The following is a 17,609-nucleotide window of genomic DNA, read 5'->3' on the forward strand; positions in this document are numbered from 1 at the left end:
AGGTGTTTTCAGTATGGTCATCTCACTCATAGGTTGGAATGAACCTACCGTTTGTAATTCAAACCTCTGGAATCCCTGTGGGTACATAAGCCTGTGCCTGCCCTTTCACCCTGGAAAGGGGTTGAGGGTTGCTTCCATCTGCTGTCCCTTCAGATGGTTTGCTGTGCAAAGACAGCCGAGCCCCAGAGCTTTACATCCCCAGAGCTCTGGGCTATCAGTCTTCCATTATCTAGTCCCTACTGCTGGCATTCACCCCACTCCAGTACTCTTGCCTGGAAAATCCCATGGACGGAGGAGGCGATGGACATGAGTTTGAGCAAGCTCCGGGAGACGGTGATGGACAGGGAAGCCTGATGTGCTGCAGTCCATGGGGTTGCAAAAAGTCGGACTTGACTGAGTGACTGAACTGAATTGAAGGGTATGCTGTCCAATATAGTAGCTACTTGCCACATGTGGTTATTTTCAGTTATTTAAAATTAAAAATTAAGTTTCTTATTTGCACTTCCCACATTTCAGGTGCTTAGTTGCTGCATTTAACTAGTGGCTACCATTTGTGCAAGTGAAAACAGAGTATTTCCATCACTGCTGAATGTTCTGTTGGATGCACAGGTCTAAAGTGATCTACTGTTGGCATGTTATATGATTCAAAGTCACATCATTTGAATCACTCACTTGTTTGTGTGGAGCACAACAAACTGTGGAAAATTCTTCAAGAGGTGGGAATACCAGACCACCTGACCCACCTCCTGAGAAATCTGTATGCAGGCCAAGAAGCTACAGTTAGAACTGAACATGGAACAACAGACTGGTTCAAAATCAGGAAAGGAGTACGTCAAGGCTGTGTATTGTCACCCTGCTTATTTAACTTACATGCAGAGCATATCATGAGAAATGCTGGGCTGGCTGGAATCAGGATTGCCTCAAAGATATGACTCAAAGATATTATCAAGAAAGGAGTGTAGGGACTTCCACTTGTTGGGGGCCTAGGATCCCACATTTTGTATGACATGGCCAAAAAACAAACAAACTAGCGAGAAAAGGTAATGCTCAGATCTCATCCAGCAGACTGAACTAAAAGGAAAGTGAGCTCCTCTGAGATATTCTAGATAGTTGCTCACATGTCTGTTGTTTACATGTTATTGTTAAGTAAATACTACCTGTGTATATTCATTCAATTACTGTTTTAGTCAGTGTGCATTTATTACATCCCTGTTGTGTTCCAGGAATAGTGTAGGTGCTGAGATACTGCCCTGTCCATGAGGAACTACTGTCTAGAGGAGACAGGCATAAGAGCAGGTCATGGTAATGCCGCATGACATATTGTAATATATATGATGATGTGGAAGCTTTTATGGAGACAGAGGAAATAAACTTCCTGGGCCTGGAAGAGTTTGATAAAATATCACAGAGAAGGCGATATTTGAGATTGGTGCTGAATCTCAGCCTCAGTGCACTGGTGCCTAATCGTATCTCAGAGACAGAGTTTGGGTGAAGTAGAAAAAAAAGCTTTATTGCTTTGCCAGGAAAATGGGAACATAGTGGGTTACTGCCCTCAAAACTTTGTATCCCAACCCAGGTGGATCTGGTGGGGAGTTTTATGGCAATGTTGAAGGGTGGTGTTGCTGATAAGGGTCAGGGTGTGTGCAGGGCCTCAGGTAGTCTCCTGATGAGCTTCTGTGGTCCCTGAGGTTATCAAATTGTGACCTCTCTGGAATGAAGAATGCCTCATCAAGTAGTTAATGTGTTTGTTGGGGATTTTGGTTCTTCGGAAGAGCTCAAAGATATTGTTATGTGTATCCTTTGAGGTGGAACCAGGACCCTGCCCCAAGGCTGCACTATTGTTTCTGACTGCTTCTCCCTGTCTCCATACCCCTCCCTTCCTTGGTTAGCAACGGTTTGAACCTACCCTTTGGAACTCAGGGAAGGTCATAAAGGCTAAAGCCTATTTCCTACAAACAAGAAACAAGGGATGCAGAAAGCCTTCCGTGCCCAGGAACCCCACATTGTCCTTCTCTGTTTCAAGCTGAGGCTTGCAGGATGGGTAGGATTTTGCCAGTGGATTAAGGCATCCCCAGTCACGTGACATGACCAGTATGAGCAAAGGCACAGAGGCATGAAATGGCTGGTGTGCTAGAAACAGTGAGAAGGGCAGTATGCAGGGGGAGGAGGAGATTGGGTGGCTAATTAGGGCCAGGAAGACACAGGTGGCAGGAAGCTTACTAGTAAGAAATAGAGTATTTTCTGCCATATCAATAAGCAAAGATGCCACAGCTCAGTTCAGTCGCTTAGTCGTGTCTGACTCTGCAACCCCATGGACTGTAGTACACCAGGCTTCCCTGTTCATCACCAGTTCCCAGAGCTTTCTCAAACACATGTCCATAGATGAAATGATGCCATCCAACCATCTTACCCTCTGTCCTCTTCTCCTCCTGCCTTCAATCTTTCCCAGCATCAGGATCTTTTCCAAGGAGTCAATTCTTTGCATCAGGTGGCCAAAGTATTGGAGTTTCAGCTTCAGCATCAGTCCTTCCAATGAATACTCAGGACTGATCTCCTTTTGGATTGACTGGTTTGATCTCCTTGCAGTCCAAGGGACTCTCAAGAGTCTTCTCCAACACCACAGTTCAAAAGCACTAATTCTTTGGTGTTCAGCTTTCTTTATGGTCCAACTCTCACATCCATACATAACTACAGGAAAAATCATAGCTTTGACTAGATGGACCTTTGTCGACAAAGTAATATTTCTGCTTTTTAATATGCTGTCTATGTTGGTCATAGCTTTTCTTCCAAGGAGCAAGTGTCTTTTAATTTCATAGCTGCAGTCACCATCTGTTGTGATTTTGGAGCCCAAGAAAATAGTTGGTCACTGTTTCCACTATTTCCCCATCTATTTGCCATGAAGTGATGGGACTGGTTGCCATGATCTTAGTATTTTTAATGTTGAGTTTCAAGCCAACTTTTTCACTCCTCTTTCACTTTCATCAAGAGGCTCTTTAGTTCTTCTTCGCTTTCTGCCATAAGGGTGGTGTTATCTGCATATCTGAGGTTGATATTTCTCCTGGCAATCTTGATTCTAGCTTGTACTTCATCCAGCCTAGCATTTCGCATGATATCCTCTGCATATAAGTTAAATAAACAGGGTGACAATGTACAGCCTTGATGTACTCCTTTCCCAATTTTAAACCAGGCTGTTCCATGTCTGGTTTTAACTGTTGCTTCTTGTTTCCACAGTTTGTTGTGATCCACACAATCAAAGGCTTTGGCATAGTCAATAAAGCAGAAGTAGATGTTTTTCTGGCATTCTCTTGCTTTTTCAGTGGTCCAGAGGATGTTGACAATTTGAGCTGTGGTTCCTCTGCCTTTCCTAAATCCAGTTTGAACCTCTGGAAGTTCACAGTTCACATACTGTTGAAGCCTGATTTGGAGAATTTTGAGCATTACTTTGCTAGCGTGTGAGATGAGTGCAATTGTGTGGTAGTTTGAACATTCTTTGGCATTGCCTTTCTTTGGGATGAAAACTGACCCATTCCAGTCCTGTGGCCACTGCTGAGTTTTCCAAATTTGCTGGCATATTGAGTACAACACTTTCACAGCATCATCTTTTAGGATTTGAGATAACTCAACTGGAATTCCACCGCCTCCACTAGCGTTGTTCATAGTAATGCTTCCTGAGACCCACTCGACTTCGCATTCCAGGATGTCTGGCTCTAGGTGAGTGATGTCACAGTCATCAATAATTCCAGCCCTCCAGGCCACTCAGAAAGGAAAAGAAAACCTGTGGGATCTGGTAGCCATCAGGCTGCACCCACTCCCTATGGGGAGCCCTGAGGAACCTAGGATGTGGAAACAGGACACTGGCTGCGGATTGCAGAGATGTGTAGAAAGGAATAATTTCAATGAGCTCAGACTCTTGCATCTTCCCATACATAGAAAATCACTAAATCCCTTAACTTGAGATATCTGGTTTCCTTTAATTAATAATAATCTCTTGATATTCAGGCTACCTGTCCTTTGTTATAAAACTTCTATATGACCTTCTCCTTTCCTTTCTTCCTCAGAGCAGTTCTCTCAAGACCACTTGAGATGCTGCCTCCTGGGCTTAAGTCCTAAAAGTTTCTGCCAAATAAAACATAATGCTCAACTTTAAGGTGGTGACTGTTTTTTAAGTCAACACTAGCCAGTTTGAACTTGCTTAATGAACTTAATGTGTGTGTATGTGTGCACGCATGTGCATGCATGTTCAGTCATGTCTGACTCCTGTGACCCCATGGATTGTAATCCACCAGGCTCCTCTGTCCATGGAATTTTCCAGGCAAGAATACTGGAGTGGGTTGCCATTTCCTACTTCAGGGGATCTTCCCGACCCAGGGGTTGAATCCTTGTCTCTTGAGTCTCCTGCAGTGGCAGGGGGATTCCTTATCCCTGTGCCATCTGGGAAGCTATAGGCATTAATGTAACCCGCTAAAACCCAGTTCCACTGCTAAGTTTATGATCAACCCGTCTACCCAAAACTTAATTCCCTGTCTTGTCCCCTCTGACCACAATCCTGTGCTAACTGAATACTAATCAACCAGAGTCAGAGGACTGAAATTGCTGTTGCTGCTGTTAATGCACAGACTCAGGTTGTTTCTCCAGGGCAAGATGAGCTCACAGACCCCGGGGTCATGCACCACCAGACCACAGACTCATAAATCATAGGCATCTTGACTCCTGAGATTACGATAAAGAAATGTCACAAGATGATGATTAATCCCAGCTACTTGGTTCTTCCTCTTTAAGACATCCCCAACTCAGAGACCAAGTTGGACGTGGATCTAAAGCTTGTTGTCCATTTCCTTGCTCAATGCTCTATAATATGCCCTGATTTTGCTGAAAATGCTTGCCATTTGGCTTTCTGCAAGGTGGGCATATGAACCCATTGCTTAGTTACATTAAAGGTTAAGTAGCCTCCCTTCTATAGCTTTAATATATTAAATCCTGTTAAAAACTGGTGTGTCATGTAGTTGAAGTCATCAGAGTATCTTAGATGCTTCAGCAACCCTTAATTCCTGTCCTTTTTTCCTTGCGGGTTTGATCCTCTCTTAAGTTGCTTATCAACTTGTCCATAGTATATTGCTGTCTCCAGGAGTGACTGATTTCTCATTTCCCTGGTGATAAAGTCTAACAGAATCTTACCCTCCTGTCTATTAGGGGCTCACTGATACGGTCCTTTCAACAACAGTAAATATGTTTCCTTCAGTTTATCTGTTTTCTATCTCCTGCTGAGGTTTTCTTGTCCCTTTATGATATATGACCTTTCTGCATATGACTTTACAAAGGATGTCTCTGGTCTGTCTGTTTCTGTCCATGACATTCTGTCATAAGGCAGCATTATAAATGGACAATTTTCAGGAATAGCTTCATTTTTTAAAAAGACTCTCTATTTCTGAATGACCCCAGGGATTTCAGTTGTGAGTAAATGTGCCAGACAGAAACTGCTTTTAATTCTGATGGATTGGTAACAGGCACCAAATTCATCCTGGGTCACTAAAATGCAGGGCAAGCATTCAAATGGAGGCACATTCCAAGTGTCTACGTATTTAAAAGTTATAAATCAAGCTAACAGCTGTTAAATAAAGTATGCTTTGCCTTCCTACATTGATAAATATACCTTCATAATGACAAAAATAAAACATGTTTAAAAAGATGGTTTTTATATGACAGGAAGTTTAAATTTGACTACATCTTATTATTAATTGCACATGTTTGAGTGTTCTGTTGAGCTACTCATGTTTGGATGAGATTAAAAAAAGATACATAATTCATAAGTATTTCTGTAAATCTGTTTTTCTTTCACTTCAGCAAAATTACTAATAATGTTGTTATCAAGATTTTTAGCAATGGCCTAGAGGATTAAAACCCCACTCCAGTATTCTTGCCTGGAAAACCCCATGGACGGAGGAGCCTGGTAAGCTGCAGTCCATGGGATCCCTAAGAATCTGACACAACTGAGCGATTTCACTTTCACTTTTCACTTTCATGCATTGGAGAAGGAAATGGCAACCCACTCCAGTGTTCTTGTCTGGAGAATCCTAGGGACGGGGGAGCCTGGTGGGCTGCTGTCTATGGGGTCGCACAGAGTCGGACACAACTGATGTGACTTAGCAGCAGCAGCAGCAGCAGAGGATTAAAAATGAAAATATAGTTGTATTCAAGTATTATTTGAAGATATTTCCATTAAGCTGTGTGTGTGTGTGTGTGTATTTATGATTACATAGCTTATGCAGGCTATTTTTTTTTATTGAAGTATAGTTGATTTACAATGTGTCAGTTTCAGGTATACAACAAAGTGATTCAGATATAGATATATATATATATAGATAGATATATATATATGTATGTGAAAGTCTTAGTGGCTCAGTTGTGTCCAACTCTTTGTGACTCCATAGACTGTAGCCTGTGAGGTTCCTCTGTTCATGAAATTCTCCAGGCTAGAATACTGGAGTGGGTTACCATTCCCTTCTCCAGGGGATCTTCCTGACCCAGGGATCAAACTCACGTCTCCTGTACCTCCTGCATGCAGGTGGATTCTATACTGCTGAGCCACTGGGGAAGCCCATATATATATATATAAAACATGCTTTTTCAGATTCTTTTCCCTTGTAGGTTATTATAAAACACTGAATATAGTTCCCTGTGCTATACAATAGGTCCTTATTTGTTATCTATTTTATATATAGTAGTGTGTATCATTAAACTGTATATTAAAGTTTATACAAACAATAGAAATTTTAATTATTTAATATATGTATTTCAACCTTATTTTCATTCTGAAATAGTCAAATTATCTGCTAAAATTAAAAAGTAAAGAGCAAATTTTTAATGAATATCAACATTTTAAATCAAAATTCTTCAAAGCATTAAAGAATAAAATAAAACATCTTGAATTTATTTTTTAAAAATTTAAATACTATTTAATAGTTTTGTGAAAGCAAAGCAATTAAAATTCTTGTGGTCAGTATCCACCTTGTTTCCAGTGTAAAGAACTGACATCATGCTTCATGCATGGTACAGCAAGTTTATCTGTATGAAAATTTCTGTTTCATGTTGCAAGATGCTCCTCAGCAGCTGTGGGCAATTGTGTTGAATACCAGTCTCCATGACCTGCTGGAGGGCCATGAGACCCTCCAGAACTTCAAATGACAACACAAAGAGCAGCAGTTTCAGGCCTCAGAGAAACTGTAGTCCATTATGTGAAAACTTACTGCATCTCAGAGGGAGGACTGGCAAGTAAATTAATTCAGTTTTTCTCTTACTTGAATGTTTGTGCCCTTCACATCTTTCCCACAGCCGAGGCAATGTCCATCTTCCACTTTGGCAGTGGCCCAACCCACCAACTGACTTGCCTTTGTCTTGAGGACAGAGGGTGAGAGATGTGGAGAAGTGCTTGGCGTTAGTCACAAAGTGGATGCATCCTAGAGGCACAGGTGCACAGGTGCACAGGCGCGGGCTGGGGCCGCCCCATCTGGGTGTAGCATAGGCTTAGATGTGTCTTGTTCTTGAGCGAGACCGAACAGTTGCTAAGTTGTGTCCGACTCTTTGCGACCTCAGGGACTGTAGCATGCCAGCCTGTCCCTCACTATCTCCTGGAGTTTGCCCAAGTTCATGTCCATTGATTCGGTGATGGCATCCCACCATCTCATTCTCTGTTGCCCTCTTCTCCTTTGCCTTCCATCTTTCCCAGCATCAGGGTCTTTTCCCATGAGTTGACTGTTCACATCAGGTGGCCAGAGTACGTGCCTAGATGTGCCTACACGTTGTCTTATTCCGTTCTGGCTGCTGCAACAGAATACCACAGCCTGGATGGCTTATAAACAACACATGTATTTCTAACAGTTCTTCAGGCTGGGAAGTCCAAGATCAAGGCACCAGCAGATTCTGTTTCTTCCTACTTTCTGGTTCGTAAATAGCCCTCTTCTCTCTGAGTCCTCCTATGGCAGAAACAGTGAGGGCGCTCTATGGGGATTCTTTATAAGGGCGTTAATCTCTAACAGTTCCCTAGGCCCGACCTACAAATACCATCATCTTGGGGATTAGGTTTCAACATATTGTGGGATGGCAAAATATGCCACCATAAAATATGTCTCTTTGGATCATGTTGAGGGGACGATTTTGAAAAACAGTAGACATAAGAGAACCTTTAAAAACTAGAAGTTACCTTTTGTAAGGAGAATTTGTATTTACAAAGGAAATCTCCATTTGTAAGGGTGACTCCCTCTCTGTACCAGGAAGGGAAATTGTTGAAATTGAAATTGTTAGTCACTCAGTCATGTCCAACTCTTTGTGACCCCCAGGCAAGAATACTGGAGTGGGTTGCCATTCCCTTCTCCAGGGCATCTTCCCAACCCAGAAATCAAACCCAGATCTCCTGCATTGCAGGCAGATTCTTTTACTGTCTGAGCCACCAGGGGCTTTACCAGGAAGGGAAGATTAAATCGCTAAAGACTTGTCAGTGGTGAAGGCACCAAACTTCTCCTGGTCACCTACCCATAATTGGTTCCCTACACCTTTCCTTTTTTTTTTTTAAATTTAGCTGAAGATGACATTTAAGCCTGAATTCTAAGCCACCTCTCTGAGACTTACTAATTTTTTTCCTGGCTATCTCCCATGTATACATGAAGTATGCATGTTAAAGAACTCTTTTTTCCTATTTTTTTTTTTTTCCCTTGTTAATCTGTCTTGTTATAGGGGCCCCAGCCAAGAGCTTAGAATGATGGAGGAAAAAAATTATTTTTTCCCTTCTACAATATGAATTTTAGGGGGAGACATTCAGTCTATAGCACCCAGGGTCTGGAATTTTATTACTGAGAATTGGAATATTTCCTGCCATATCAATAAACAAATTATCATAGTCATCAGGGATTCCAGCCCTTCAGGGGACTCAGGAAGGAGAAAGATCCTTCCAATCAGCAGCCATTAGGCTGCAGCCACTCCTTTCAGGGAGTCCTGAGGAACTCAGGTTGTAAAAGTCACAAGATACTGACTCCAGATAGCTGAGATGCCTATGAAAGGAATGATTTCAGGGAGCCTAGATTCTTGCATCTTCCCATACACAGAAAATCGCTAAATTCCTTAACTTGAGGTATCTGGTTTTCTTTCATTCACAAAAATACTTTTGATGTTCCAGCTACCTGCCAGTCGTTGCAAACTTCTATATAACCTGAGTCCTCCCCTCCCACCCCTGACCTCCTTGGACCAGTTCTCTCAGGGTCACCTGAGATGCTGTCTCCCAGACTTGAAGTCCTAAAAATTCCCAGCAAATAAAACAGCTCTCAACTTTTAGGCTGTGACTGTTTTTTAGGTTGATATTACAAATATATTAGCTCAGTAAATCAACTATGCTTCAATTTAGAATATACATATATTAGCTCGGGTCTTGGTGATAAATGAAATTTTGGTCTCTTAGAATGGTTTGATAAAAGGTGAGTGGAGGAGTATGATAACGTCACACCATCATGATGTTCTTTGTTTTATACGATTTGTAAAACGATATTGCCCTTTCTACTATAAGAATTTAACGAGTGAGGACATTTGTGTCAGTATATTATCCTTCCCCTTCATTAGCTACTCGTCACATAAAATCAAATTTGGTGCTATCACTTCTCTACCCTGGGTGCCAGTTTTATGAATCTTATATTTCATCCGACTGTGAGTCACTGATGAAGATTTAGGATGATTTTGTACTACCAGTTATCGTCACCAGGGGAACCATGAGTTGGGAGTTTCTTTTTTCCGTTTCCCCAAGACCAGGAATGTCCCTATAGCCTTGGTGTTTGATGAGGGGAGGGACTAACTAAGACCACACTGAGGCACACTAATGGAGTACTTCCCTTCTCAGAGTCAAGGGCTTTCTGGGACACAGAAGGGGAAAAGAACTGATTTATTCATGTCTACATATATGATTATATACATGCTGCTGCTGCTGCTAAGTCGCTTCAGTCATGTCCAACTCCATGCGATCCCATAAACGGCAGCCCACCAGGCTCCCCCGTCCCTGGGATTCTCCAGGCAAGAACACTGGAGTGGGTGGCCATTTCCCTCTCCAGTGCATGAAAGTGAAAAGTGGAAGTGAAGTTGCTCAGTCGTGTCTGACTCTAGCGACCCCATGGACTGCAGCCTACCAGGCTCCTCCGTCCATGGGATTTTCAGGCAAAACTACTGGAGTGGGGTGCCATTGCCTTCTCCAGATTATATACATGGAGAAGATTAAACGCTTTCAAATTATGGGATCTATTTATTGTGTGGAAATAGCCCTGACCTGGGCAGTGCCACTGCATGGCTTTTGATGCACACCCCCCAAATCCCCCAACACACACACTCATTTTCTGTTCTACAGAACACCTCCAGTCCCTCACCTCACCAGACCTTACTGAGGTTGACTAGCCCATGGAAGGGCATTTAATGTTTGACTTTGGCTGTTAGATATGTGGAGCGGAAAACAGAAGGGGAATATTCAGAGCGAAACATCCAGGAGGCAGTTGGTGAGGTGGGACTGTAAATTCCCACAAGAAGTCAGGGTAGGTTTAAAGCAGTCTTAAAAGAAGTGACAGCGAAAGGCCTGAGAACAGATCACGTCAACAGCTGAAACAAGTGCACATTTGCATATGGAGTTAATGTTTGAACTGTATGTGGTGTGGCCCGAAGAGCTCAGAGGAGCTGGAGTGAACCCATAGGCTTGCATGTGGGATGCCCAGGCTCTGGTAAGGAAGCCGTCCCTTTGCTGACTTCTCTGACTACCAGCTCATGCTCGGGATTGTTACGAGATAAACTGAGGCACATTAAACCTGTGAAGAGTTTACTTAACCAAACGTCCATTCCAATTGGGCAATATCAAACCAGAAGTGGTTTGGAGAGACCTACGACAGGGGCTGGGGCAAGACTTTTAGAGAACAGATGCAGAAGTAAAGCAAAGCAGTTTTTGACTGGCTGTAGAGCTGAAGTGTTTGCCTTATTTGGGAAAACCTAGTTGGCTGTTTGTGCTGGCTTGTCTTTAGGTTTCAATTTCATAACCTTGAGGCATTGACAGGCTTAGGTTTGGGTTTGCTTATGTAGGCTGCCAAGGCATAGAGCCACCTCAGACTAATGGCATCCTTGTTTAATTAATTTAACAGGAATCAGATCCTCTTCACACAGGGCTCCCTCACACAGGGGTCAAGTGGGAAACTGGAGAATTGCTTGGAAAATATCCCCAGCTTCATCCCTCCTCTGAGCCTCCTATTTCTAGTAAAATGTTTTGCAAGGATCGATTCTTTGTGTTGACTGGCTAAAGTGGTCCTGCTAGGAATCAAGGGGAAAAGTATAAGATTACTTACCAAGATATCTTCCTGGGAGCCCTGTGATATTATGGTCACCTAACCCTTCTGCAAATTGCCTTTGTTTAGCTCATTCTCTCAGCCTATAGGACTTGCCCAATAAGCCAGGGGAAGTGTGAAGTATAAAATTGTAAAAACAAATGCAAAACTATTTTCCAGGCTTTACATGACTTGAGGATCCAGATTTAAAATGATAGTACTAAGTTCTTTACCTATTAAAAGCAACAAAAAATTTTTAAACTTCTATATCTTTATACTTCCAATTTTTTGAGTTTTAGTTATCTATATAAACACATTTTTTACATCAGTGTTTGGGTCCCCTGTAATTCCCAGATATCTGGTCTTAGTTATTACAGAATAGTGCAGCCCAATATGGTAGCCACTAGTCAGTGGCTTTAAAATGTGGTTGTTCTTACTTGAGATGCATTGTAAGTGGAAAATACAAAGTGAATCTCAAAGACCCCAACTGTGGGTAGACAGATTCTAGGATGGCTCCCAATAATCCTTGCATCACACCTTTGTGGAATTTCCTCCCCTTTGAATGTGGGTGGGACCTGACTCACTTATACCTAACAGAATATAGCAAAAGTGATGGGATGACGTTTCTACAATCAGATGACATAGATTGTAATTTCCATCCGATCAGTAAACTCTTTCTACTGATGCTCATTTGCTGGCTTTAATGATACCTCACTAACCCACCATATGGAGAGACCCATGTGGCAAGAAACTGAGAGTGGATTCCAGCTGATAGCCAGCAGCAAGGTGAGCCCCTTAGTCTGACTGCCCACAAAGAACTGAATCCTGCCAACAGTTATGTGAGCTTGAAAGAGGATGGTTTCCCCAGTCAAGCCTTGGATGAGACCCTCCTCGGTTTTATACCTTGATTGCAGCTGTCTTGACTGAGAGACCTTGAAGCAGAGAACCTACTAAATCATGCCTAGATTCCTGATACTCAGAAACTATGAGATAACAAATGTGTTCTTGTCAGCTGCTAAGTTTGTAGTAATTTATTGTGCTGCAATAGATAACTAATAGAGAACCCAAAAAGAATATAAACTCCATCATCAATAATTGTTTAATATTGAGTACATGTTGAAATGATAATATTTTGGATATATTGGGTTAAATAGAATACCTTACCAAAATTAATTTTACCTGTTTCTTTTTACTTTTTTAATGTCGTTACTAGAAAACTGAACATTTACAATATGTGGCTTGCATTATAATGATATTGGACAGCACTGGTGTAGAACCCCAGGGAGATAAGGGTTTCATGGAGCTTTTGTAACCGCATGCTGAAGGGAGTTGATTGTTATACCCTGAGTGTCACCTGTCACTTCTTGGGGTATGCGATGGAAACAGTTCATCAGAAAATTGTTTGTCACATCTGGAAAAGAATGATTCACCCTTTTGAAGATGGGGGAAGCTGTTGTATAATTTTTGCCCGAAGCTGAAATCTGCGTAGTCTTCTTACTTTTGGATGCTGCCTTCGGGGTTTAATTTGCTTCAAATTAACAGCAGGTGGCAGATGCAATTAAAGGAAAAAATTACAAATTAAGCACTATATTTTGAAACTCCTTATTGGCAATGGCAGCTACACAACCAGGGAATAAATGCTAATTATTTTGAATTATTTGTTTACTCATTGGGTCATAGGTGTGCCTTTTACTGATTAATGCTTTATAACTTATGTTATACCCTCTGTGGTTAATTAATAAAGCTATAATGCTATCCCTAGTGATCTTAAACTGTAGGAAACTCTTTCAAAGCACATGCCCTTTGGAGGCCTGACTTTCCCCAGACCTGTGCTCCCAGTGACTCCCCTGGGAATTGGTGCTGTCCAGAGTTACTGGGCTTCCCTGGTGGCTGATATGGTAAATAATCCACCTGCAATGCAGAAGACCCAGGGTCGATCCCTGGGTTGGGAAGATCTCCTGGAGAAGGGAATGGCTATTCACTCCAGTATTCTTGCCTGGAAAATTCCAGGGACAGAAGAGCCTGGTGGGCTACAGTCCATGGGGTCACAAAGAGTCAGACATGACGGAACAACTAACAGAGCTACTGGTGCTAATGTAGCTTGTTGGGGCAGAAAAAAAGTGCTGAGAATACGTAGAAGGTCACCAAGATATCTGGGTACCCTGGGCAGGATAACTAACTGTTGTGTCTTCAATATTTTAAAATATTTCTACTTTTCTTTTTTATATCTTAATTTTTTTGGACTGTGCTGGATCTTCATTGCTGCACATGGGCTACTCTCTAGTTGCGGTGTGTAGACTTCCTATGGTGGTTTCTCTTGTTGCAGAGCAGGGGCTATAGGCATGTGGGCTTCAGTAGTTGTGGCTCACGGGCTCCAGAGCAAGGGCTCGGTGGTTGTGGTGCTCGGACTTAGTTGCTTAGCAGCATGTGGGATCTTCCCGGACCAGGGGTTGAACGTGTGACCTCTGCATTGGCAGGTGGATCTTTACCACTGGACCACCAGGGAAGTCCATTTCTACCTTTCTTGAGAGAAGAGTTTCAGAAATTGAAGGAAGAGGGACTCCCAGTGGCTGCACCATTCAACATGTCCTCCATTATCTCAAACAAATTAGCTGGCAAAATCAACAAGAAAACAGGTAACAGTTTGGATATTACTGCACTGAGTACTTCCCCATGTGCATATCAAATATTTCTTTTAACCACATACAGAATTTTCTGAAGAGGATGGTTTTAAAGAAAATGTTTTCTTTCTCATTTTACTTCTGATGATACTGTAGGGTCCCTTCTAGATTGGTACACTTGGTACTGTCTGGCCACCCTCAGCCTTAATTGGACTCTTGTCAGTTATAAGCATATGAGCAAACGCCTCACTCATATGCATCTCTAATGAGCAAATGATTCTTAATATGTAAAGAGTTCTTAGTGCTTCCCAGGTGGCTCAGTGGTAAAGAATCCATCTGCCAATGCAGGAGACACAAGAGATGTGGGTTTGATCCCTGGGTTGGGAAGATCCCCTGGAGAAGGAAATGGCAACCCACTCTAGTATTCTGGCCTGGGAAATCCCATGAACAGAGGAGCCTGGCGGGCTACAGTCCATGGGGTTGTAAAAGAGCCAGACACGACTCAGCAACTAAACACCAACAAAGGGTGCTTACAACACATAAGAACAGAACAGGGAGAGGCTTTTAGCTGACTTAAGACCTTATTAGCTTGATACCCACAGATATGTGAACAGCTAAGACCTACAGTAAATATTCTAACTTCCAAATGTATTTGAACTAGGATGTGTTCCTCTTTGAGGCTGAAAGTGATTAAGAGGACCAAGTTCGTGCCTCAGGGTACCATACCCTGTAATCATGAAGTGTGTAGTGTATCTCTAGGATTGAAGAGATGTTCCAGGTCTCATGGCTGTGGCCTGTAGTACATGTTTAGAGTTTACCTACAGAGTTGTTTTACTCTCATGTATATAAGACCAAGTGTCAAGAGAGACCAGTAAGCTTACAGAAAGTCTGATCTCACCCTCATTCACCCAGATTTTATCACCTGCAATTGTGTACCCCCACGGAGGATTTCAGGGTCTGAAGACATGTTCTGACTATCTTGGAAAATATATTGCAGATCTCTCTGTGAAGCCCTGCTGACTACACTGACTTACTCTGCATCCCTTCCATATGTAGGTTCTAGATGAACTAACCAAGTAACATCTGAGTCTACTGTCTCCTCACCCTGAGCACACTCATGACACGTCACTTCTGTGGATATGAAAAATGTACGCAGAACAATTCATAGAAAGAAAATTCCGAATGACTAACAAATAGCTGATAAAAACCAGTCAGTCCTAAAGGAGATCAATCCTGAATATTTATTGGAAGGACTGATACTGAATCTGAAGCTCCAATACTTTGGCCGCCTGATGCGAAGAACTGACTCACTGGAAAAGACCCTGATGCTGGAAAAGATTGAAGGCAGGAGGAGAAGGGGACGACAGAGGATGAGATGGTTGGATGGCGTCACTGACTCGATGGACATGAGTTTGTGCCAACTCTGGGAGATGGTGAAGGACAGGGAAGCCTGGTGTACTGTAGTCTATGGAGTCACAAAGAGTCAGACACAACTTTGTGACTTAACAACAATAGTGAAAATGCAAATAAAAATGAGATTTTTGTCCTATGAAATTAAAAAAAATATATAATTCTCACATTTAGCAAAGATTTGTGGATTTGGCAATCCCACACATTGCTGTTTTAAGTGCACATTTCTAGACAACAACTTGGCAGTTTATTTCAGGATCCAAACCAGGAATGTATCGTAAGAAAATAGCTAGAAATGAAAACAAAATGCGTGTTAGGATGTTTATGAGGTTATCTATAAGAGGAACAAACATCCAATAAAAAAGAATTTTGTAAAGTCATTATGAATAATATTTTTGAAGAATATGTAATGACAAAGAAAAATACAGTAAAGCCTGCCAAAAATATGTCCTGAGATAACACGAATTCAGATACAATGCTACTGGCTGTCATCGTTATTGGCTCCTCTTGTCTAGTGCTAATAAGGCTGAACTAAAGTCTTTCTAGGGTGTTGGGAATAGAGGGAGGACAAGGTTGGGCAGGGGGACCACAGACATCCCTTCTTGAAGATCAGGGATGCGGATACCCTAGTGTACTCCCAGCTCCAAAAACATCCAGAAATTGACACTGCTATCTCAGAAGTCCTGCCAACCCCCAAAGCCTGAATCATCCCCATCAATATTTAGAGCAGATAATTGCTCCCAGTGCACCAAACTGAAGCCAGGAAGCCCTAGGTGAATTTGGATCTTGCAGAAACCCTGGTTGTAATCTGCACAGGTCACCCTATCATTTCATTAACCAGGTAATGTGATTTCAAATTTTATGATTAAGTTTTTTACTATTTTCTATTGAGTGGGAAAAAAAAGATAACTTTATGCACATTTGCTCCTAGTTCAGCAAAACAAGTCAGTCAGCAAACTCTAAATCTGAATATATACATATATAATCAAAAAGAAAATATTAAAAATTTATTATTAGTGGTTATTTCTGGTTAGTGGGCTATGGGTAATTTTAATATTCTTTACTATAATTTTTTTGTATTTTCCAAAATTTTCTATATTGGACCTATATTACTCTTTTAATGGGACGAGTTGTCATAGAATGGATGAACTGAGGCAAAACTATAATTTCAAGAACCTGTCAGTGATGGAAGGAGGGCTCCTTGCTGGGAGGGGGCATGCAAACACACTTGCTTTATAGGAGTCAGCCACAGAATGTATTGACATTACTTTATTTAAATAATTTTATCTATTTGTGAATGGAGTTCAAACCAGCATGTAATGAAAAATGGCTCTTATTTCTTCTGTGGCCTGACCAGCCAGCTTCCTCCTCAGTGGCAAGTGCCACTATCTATTTCTCGCCTATTCCTTTGGAAATAATAATAATTTCTTTCTGCCTAGCCTTTTCTTTCTCTCTTTCTAAAACACAGTTCCCTAGTATATACACTATTCTGTACATTACTTTTTTTCACTTAAGAATTTATTTGGATATTTTCCCTTGTAGTACATATTGTGCTTTTCTAAATGATTTATAATATTTTGTGATATTTGGATATACCTATCATTAGTTGGGACATTATCTGCGGATAATTAGGTGATTTCTAATGCTTTACTCTTAAAAGCAATGCTGCAAAATATCCTTGAACATATACCCTTTTGCATTTCTGTGAGTATATCTGTAGGCTAAGTTCCTAAAATTAGAACTGCTAGGTCTAAGGGGACATATATTTTTAATATTGATAAATATAAAATTCCGTTCCATAATCCCATCAGCATGGATGAGAAGACTGGCTTTCTCACATCCTTGCCAAAACACAATGGAGACACCAAATTCGCCTAAGAGATTGATTGTTGTTGCTCAGTTGTGTCCAACTCTGTGACCCAATGGACTGCAGCATGCCAGGCTTCCCTATCCTTCACCATTTCCCGGAGTTGGCTCAAACTCATGTCCATTGAGTCGATGATGCCATCCAACCACCTCATCCTCTGTCACCCCCTTCTCCTGCCCTCAATCTTTCCCAGCATCAGGGTCTTCCCCAATGAGTCAGCTCTTCGCATCAGGCGGCCAAAGTATTGGAGCTTCAGCTTCAACATCATTCCTTCCAATGAACACCCAGGACTGATCTCCTTTAGGACGGACTGGTTGGATCTCCTTGCTGTCCAAAGGGACTCTCAAGAGTCTTCTCCAGCACCACAGTCCGAAAGCATCA

The 17,609-nt window shown here is 41.8% G+C and overlaps 1 long non-coding RNA gene across 3 annotated transcripts; it reads left to right on the forward strand.

Moving 5' to 3' along the window:
• Window positions 1-3,604: 3,604 nt before the first annotated feature.
• Window positions 3,605-15,741, forward strand: LOC129619854 (uncharacterized). 3 transcript variants are annotated; one of them, XR_008698185.1, is made up of 3 exons: window positions 3,605-3,711; window positions 13,808-13,966; window positions 15,008-15,741. It is a non-coding gene; the product is annotated as an uncharacterized LOC129619854 (long non-coding RNA). The 3 variants fall into 3 exon arrangements; XR_008698183.1 differs by lacking the exon at window positions 3,605-3,711 and adding an exon at window positions 7,042-7,269; XR_008698184.1 differs by lacking the exon at window positions 3,605-3,711 and adding an exon at window positions 11,631-12,116.
• Window positions 15,742-17,609: the final 1,868 nt, after the last annotated feature.

Source organism: Bubalus kerabau, chromosome 9, assembly GCF_029407905.1.
Source record: "Bubalus kerabau isolate K-KA32 ecotype Philippines breed swamp buffalo chromosome 9, PCC_UOA_SB_1v2, whole genome shotgun sequence".
Lineage (NCBI taxonomy): Eukaryota > Metazoa > Chordata > Mammalia > Artiodactyla > Bovidae > Bubalus > Bubalus kerabau.